This window comes from Dama dama, chromosome 15, assembly GCF_033118175.1.
Source record: "Dama dama isolate Ldn47 chromosome 15, ASM3311817v1, whole genome shotgun sequence".
Classification (NCBI taxonomy): Eukaryota; Metazoa; Chordata; class Mammalia; order Artiodactyla; family Cervidae; genus Dama; species Dama dama.
The window spans coordinates 29,002,059-29,008,775 of NC_083695.1; the positions used below are offsets into that span (position 1 = coordinate 29,002,059).

The 6,717-nt window shown below is 45.9% G+C and overlaps 1 pseudogene; it reads right to left on the bottom strand.

The window, feature by feature from the left end:
- Positions 1-451: 451 nt before the first annotated feature.
- On the bottom strand, positions 452-1,107 carry LOC133069847 (small ribosomal subunit protein uS2B-like; annotated as a pseudogene).
- Between the last annotated feature and the right edge of the window lie 5,610 nt (positions 1,108-6,717).

The following is a 6,717-nucleotide window of genomic DNA, read 5'->3' on the forward strand; positions in this document are numbered from 1 at the left end:
ATTTGTTTATCCAACAAATATTTGTTTATTTTAGAAGCTGTTATTTTTAATCAATCTTAGTTGTATTTTCTCTTTAAGAGGCTGGGAAAGCATAGCATAAGACCACTCAGTGGTTGTTCCTACCCATTCAGTGGCCTGAGCAGTGGGAGCTGCAAACCCATTTTGAGCTACAGGCTGAGGGCTCTATCTTCCACTGGAAGCTGAATAGTCATGACAAGGCCCTGTGCCTTCAGACCCACCTGCGACTTCAGAATGGGCTTCCCTGATGGCTCAAATGGTAAAGAATCCACCTGCAAGGCGGGAGACCTGGGTTTGATCCCTGGGTTGGGAAGATCCTCTGGAGGAGGGCATGGCAACCCACTCTAGTGTTCTTGCCTGGAGAATCCCCATGGACACAGGAGCCTGGCAGGCTACAGGCCATGGGGTCGCAGAGTTGGACATGACTAAGCGACTAAGCACACACAACAGTAAGTCCAGGAGCTGGAGCAGTCCATTCACCCTGAAATCCCTCCTCGGCACACAGCCTGCTCTTCCTCTCCCATCTGTTCAGGACCTCTGTGGAAGGAAGAGATTGTGCACAGCCTCCCATGGGCATGCAGATGGTGCCAGGCGTCTGCAGAACTTCCCGAGCCTGTATCCACCACATCAGACCCTCTGGGGGAGCTCCCTTGCTGGTGCAGGTGATGGCAGTGTCCTCATGGCGCAGGGGAGTGTCTTCATTACACGGGGTAACAGTGGGCAGGTGACTGTAAGATGCCTCTGTGAGAGGCTGGCAGTCAGCCTAGGGATCAATAACCACTGAAAGTCACAGCTCCCAGAAAGCTGCCTGGTTCTGAATAGTGAAGGTTCCAGGAGTGAAGCAGCCAGCAATAGGCGTGGCCCCAGTGGCAGCAGCAAACCTCAGTACAGCCTGGTGGCGGGTATCCCTGGGGAGTGTAACGCTGATGTCAGCCATCAGTTTTCCATGGCAACAATGGCATGAGCCAGCAGCAGAAGCTTCTCCCAGGTCCTTTCCAGGATTATGATGTACATGCCATCACTCCTCCCTCTGTAGAGGTTCTGTTTCATTTGGAAGTCACAGTTCATGCCACCTAGGGCTCCAGACATTGTGAAAGTTGCTCTTTAAGTTATGTGGGGAACCCAAAACCATATTGTATGAACTCCTGTATAGTTAGTGTAGTAAGACCAGCAACCATTTATTTGGTGTCAGCTATGAGTCAGACCATGAGCTCACGGTGGGAGAAGATAAGGATGAAGCAGATCCTGGTCCTGGCTTCATGGAGTATGGAATCTAGTCTTCATGCCATTGCACATGCTATTCTGGCATGCAGATATAGGTCTTTGCACTGGAAAATGCCTGCTTATAATTAGGAGATCTTACGCTTCCTTCCCACTCTCTGATGGATCATCCTATGCCGCCTTGGAGTGTATGCAGTGCACTTTGAAGACACCTGGACCAAGACCTAGCAATAGAAGGTAAATAGGTAGATTTTGTTGTCGTTGTTGAAAGTGACAGAAAACCCACTCAAACCAGTAAAAAAAGGGAATTCACTGGTTCATATAAACAGAAAGTGCAGAGGTGGAGCCAGCCTCTCGGACTGCAGAGATGTCACTTACATTTGGAGGACTCCCTCTTCTCCTGTCCTCAGGCCTTCTTCCCTGATCTTCTTTACTCTTAGACTGAGGAGAGGAGTGGGATATGGCTGCAGAAAAGTGAAGGCTTACCACTATTCAGACAGTGATGCCTTTAGAAAAAAGCTTTTTACTCCTAGCATCCATGTAAATATCTTAAAGATAGGTGTGATTGGTCCAACTTGGATCAAGTCCACATCCCTGAATAAGTAACCAAGGTAGAAGGATACAGAGGTCTGACTGGCTGGGCAGAGATCACATACCCATCACTGTCTCCTGCAGAGCAGGGCAACATGCCTGATTGGCAGCCCGAGCAGAACCACATGGAGTTCTCCAAAGGAAGGTGGGTACTGTGACCAGGAGAAGGAGGGAAAGGATGTGGGACAGATAAAGACTTTAAATGCTGCTACAGATAGTGAGGGGGCAGAATGAGATCCCTGCTCCACGATGCTCTCCATTGTACCACACAACCTGGTAGCTAATCAAATAGAACACCCCTTAGGCCAACATGAGCCTAAAATGGTCCAGGTCCTCATTCTTGCTCATTCTTATACAGGAACTGTTCATGGTAGAGCATTTCCTCACTCCTAATATTTCTTTGTAGGTTTCCTCCAGCCAGGAGGTAGTAACAGAGACAGACTTACCCAGAACACTGGATAAAACACATGATACAACAGCTTTTAGACCATAGACAACAGATAGCACTGGATTATGATCCTTGAGGGAAGGAAAACACATGAGATGAGCCCCATAAGCCCCTGGCTTGTGCCAGGAGGTGATTCTGATCTGTCTTGTACAGATGAGGAAACTAAACAGAGACTGATGATCTTGTGAACTGATGAGGCAGAGACTAGAGTTCAGGAAATTGAGGTGGTGAGGATTTGCAGGGCAGAGTAATGGAGAGGAGGGATCTTTGTAGAGAAAGCCCCCCAAATCTGCACAGTTTTCACAGTATCATTGAAAATATGAGTCATCTTACATATTTGATGACAGATGTCAGAAGGGTCATATTTCATAGAAGGACTAAACTACCTCTAGAAGAAAAACTACTCTAGTCCTACCTTTAAAAAACTTAAAAACAAGCTTCTAAAAGTTCATCCTGGTCTTTTAATGGCATGCCAGAGCAGAGTTCAATCCTCTTTAAAGGATTACAACAAAATCCAGTGCTTAAAAGCAAACTTACATTGTGTCGCATTCAATCGAAAATGAATAGAAATGCAAAGAAGCAGAAAAATTTTACCCATAACTAGAACAAAAATAATGGAAATGTATTGAGAAATGACAGAGATGATGGAGTTAGTATTTAAGGATGCTAAAATAATTCTTGCAAATGTACTTATTATGTTTAAATGATTTAGAGGAAAACATGAACATAATGAGGAAGTAAATAGTAAAAGCCCCAAATGAATTCCTAGAAATGAAAAATATTTGAAATGAAAATTTCATTGGACAGAAGGAACACTTATTTAGACACTGCAGAAGAAAGATTTATATACTTGAAGACATAGCCTAAGAAACTGTTCAAAATGAAGCAAAGAGAGAAAAAACATTGAGAAAAAAATTGAGTCTCAGTGACCTATGGGACAATATCACATAGTCTGACTCATGTGAAACTGTAGTTCCAGAAGGAGAGAAGTAGAAAGAGCAAAAACATTTGAAGAAATAACAGGCAAAATCTTTTCAAATTTGATAAACTGTGAATACACAGACCAAAGCAGCTCAGTGAACCCCAAGCAGGATAAACACCAAGGAACATTATAATCAAATTGCTGAAACCAGCAATAAAGGCAAAATGTTGAAAGCAGTCAGAGAAATTTTAAAAAGACATTATGTACCCAAGAACAAAGATAACAGCTACACAGACTTCTCATTAGAAATTAGGCAGATCAAAAAAAAAAAAAAAAGAAAGAAAAAGAAATTAGGCAGATCAGAAGAGAATTCAACATCTTTGAAGTGCTGAAAGGAACAAAAAAATCCCTATTAATTCAGAATTCTCTTTCCAGGGAAAGTAGCTTTCAAAATAAAGATTTTTTTTTTCATACAAATGAAAGGTGATAGAATTTGTTGCCAGTAGACCTATATAAGAAATGTTATAGGAAATTCTTCAGGAGAAGGAAAATGATACCAGGTAGAAACTTGGATCTACACAAAGGAATGAAGAGAGCAAGAAATGATAAACATTTGAGTAAATACAAGTAATTTTTAAAAAAGATAGTTGACTGGTATAAAGTAAAAGTAAAACTGCAATATTTGGAGGTTCATAATATATGTAGAAAGTGTATGACAACAATGGCATGAAGAATGGAAGGGCAGAATGGAAGTGTACTGATGTAAGGTTCTTATACATGAAACAGTATAGTATAATTTGATGGCAGACTGATGTGTGATAACAAACCGCAGAGCTACACTGGGAGAATAACAAGACTAAAACTAAGCCCAAAACAGACACAATGGAATCTTGCTGTTTCTTTCTGTGTGTAGGGAGCGCTATTAGCATAATACAGCTGGCCTCTCTTCTCTCTCTCTCCCTCATTCTTTTTTTTTTAAATTAATTAATTAATTAAATTTTGACTGTTCTGTGTCTTCATTGCTACTCAGGCTTTTTCTAGTTGCAGTGAGTGAGGGCTACTCTTTAGCTGCAGTGCATGGACTTCTCTTGTTGCAGAGCATGGGCTCTAGGCAAGTGAGCTTCGGTAGTTGTGGCTCGAGGGCTTAATTGCCCCAAGGCACGTGGAACCTTCCCTGACCAGGGACCCAACCCATGTCCCCTGCATTGGCAGACAGACTTTTAACCAGGGGTCACCAGGGAAGTCCCTCTCCCTCATTCTGCTCCAGGAACCAGCAAGTGGGTTACCTGACTGTGAGTCAGACTTGTGTGGCCCAGCCCTTTTCTCTGGGTACAAACTCCCTGTAGAACACATGTTTCTGCTGTGCCCTAGTGTGTAGGGGAGGCTGGTGATGGTGCACACTTGTCTGTGACTTTGTCGGTGAGTCTGACTAGTTCTGGGTTTCCACGAGGATGCCCACTTACCTGTAGCCATGAGCCTTGTTCTTCAGGATTTGCTTCATGTGCAGTAAATGTGATATTTGGTCTCTATCTGCTTTGCTTGGCCTAATTTCTTAGTTGGTTTGTATGTGCTAAGTTGCTTCAGTCATGTCCAACTCTTCGGGATGCTATGGACCTTAACCCCAGGCTCCTCTGTCCATGGGGTTCTCCCAGCAAGAATACTGGAGTGGGTTGCCATGCCCCCCTTCAGGGGATCTTCCCAACGCAGGGATCGAACCCGAGTCTCCTGTGGCCCCTGCATTCCAGGTGGACTCTTTACCACTACCACCACCGGGGAAGCCCCTTAATTGGTTTAGAAATCAGTGTTTATTGAGATACTCCTCTGCTCTACACCACAGATAGTGTTTTATCAGTCAGCTCCCTGACAGATCAAGGGTGCTCCATCTGTCCCCCACCTGCCTCGTGTGGTTGACATGGAATAGGGAGGGAGCGGTGATGGAAAAGGTGACGAGGAGCAGCCTGGTTCTGGACTCCTGGACTCAGAGAGGACTGAAGGGGCCTCAGTGAGCCTACAGGGAGGGAGCGTCTCAGTTTTCCTCCCCTCACTTCCTGTTCAGAGTCTCCAACACCTCCCCAGGTCCTCCCAGCCAAGCCAGTTATGACAGTGGCACAGATTGGGAGCTGCAGACCTGGATTCCTTGCCCAGCAGGGCCACTACTCACCATGTGACCTTAACCAAGTTACGCCTCTCTCCCCAGTCTGGCCTGAGTTTCCCCACCTGAAACAAGAAGGGTTATGCTAGACAGTAGCTGGGCTTCCCAAGTGACTCAGTGGTAAAGAACCTGCCTGCCAATGCAGGAGCCACAGGAGATAGGAGTCTGATCCTTGGGTCAGGAAGATCCTCTGGAGTAGGAAATGGCAACCCACTCCAGTATTCTTGGAGTATATTCCATGGACAGAGGAGCCTGGTGGGTCACATGGGGCCACAAAGAGTTAGACATGCCTGAGCACGGAGCAGACAGTATCTAATAGTGGCTCCTCTGGTCTTTATCATGTCTTCGTCTAGATGACAAACTCCAGCCTAGGCTACATGTAGACTTCTGTGTTCCATTCTTTTTTTTCTCATTCTCCTTTTCATTTAATGCTTTTTTTTCCTGGGTAGTTGCTAACATTGGGAAGATTTCACATAAAAGTTTGAATTTCTAGCTTTTCTTGAAAAAGTCTTTGTTGTTGCATGACAATCACAAGCTGGACTGAAGAGGCAGTTGGCTCTTTTAGGGGTTCATGGCCTCTCCAGGAGGCTGCAGTCCCCACTTGGCCATCTCCATCATGTTGCAGCCTGCTGGCCTGGCAGCACTTGTCCTGGGGATTCTGCAGAGATGATCGGGAAGCTGTGTTGTGAACCCTGGTCTCTGGATTCCCAGACCAGGGTGATTTCTACTATGTTCTGTGGCCAGTTTGACTCTGCCCAGATGGGACAGAAGAGACGATTATTTCAGAACTGCCCAATGTTACACTCCTGGAACCTGGACTTAGCGTGGGGAAGACACAGAACTTCATGGGCTCTGTGAGTCCTGGTGTTCTACGGTGGAGACACATGCAGGAAACAAGTGCAATCAGAGGTCCCTGGTCTCTCCTTAGGTCCTCTTCTTCCCACCCCCAACCAGTGGCTGAGCCAAGAGGCTGGAGTTAAAGCCCTTCCCCCATTGACAGCTTTATAGATCGCTCCCAGCCCCCCACCAGTCTGGTTAAATCATTGTCAGAGGCACAAGGTCGGGTCACCAGCTGGCTGCCCCATGCCGAGGAGACTAGCGGTGGTGTTAGGGGGGGTGGAGAGCCTACGGGAGCCCCTGCCTTCTATCTCCACAGCCCCGGTCCTGCAGACCCTGCTTAGAATCCAAAGGGCTCCTATCCTATTAATAAGTGATGCTGAGAAGTAATCTCAGCTCTGGTGACATCCTGGCCCAGGGAGGGAATAAGGGCTCTGGGAAGGTCAGACAGACCTGGAGTTGAATCCTGGCTGCCCACCAGCTGTGCCCACCAAAGTCAGTTACTGAATGCCCTGAGCCTCAGTTTCT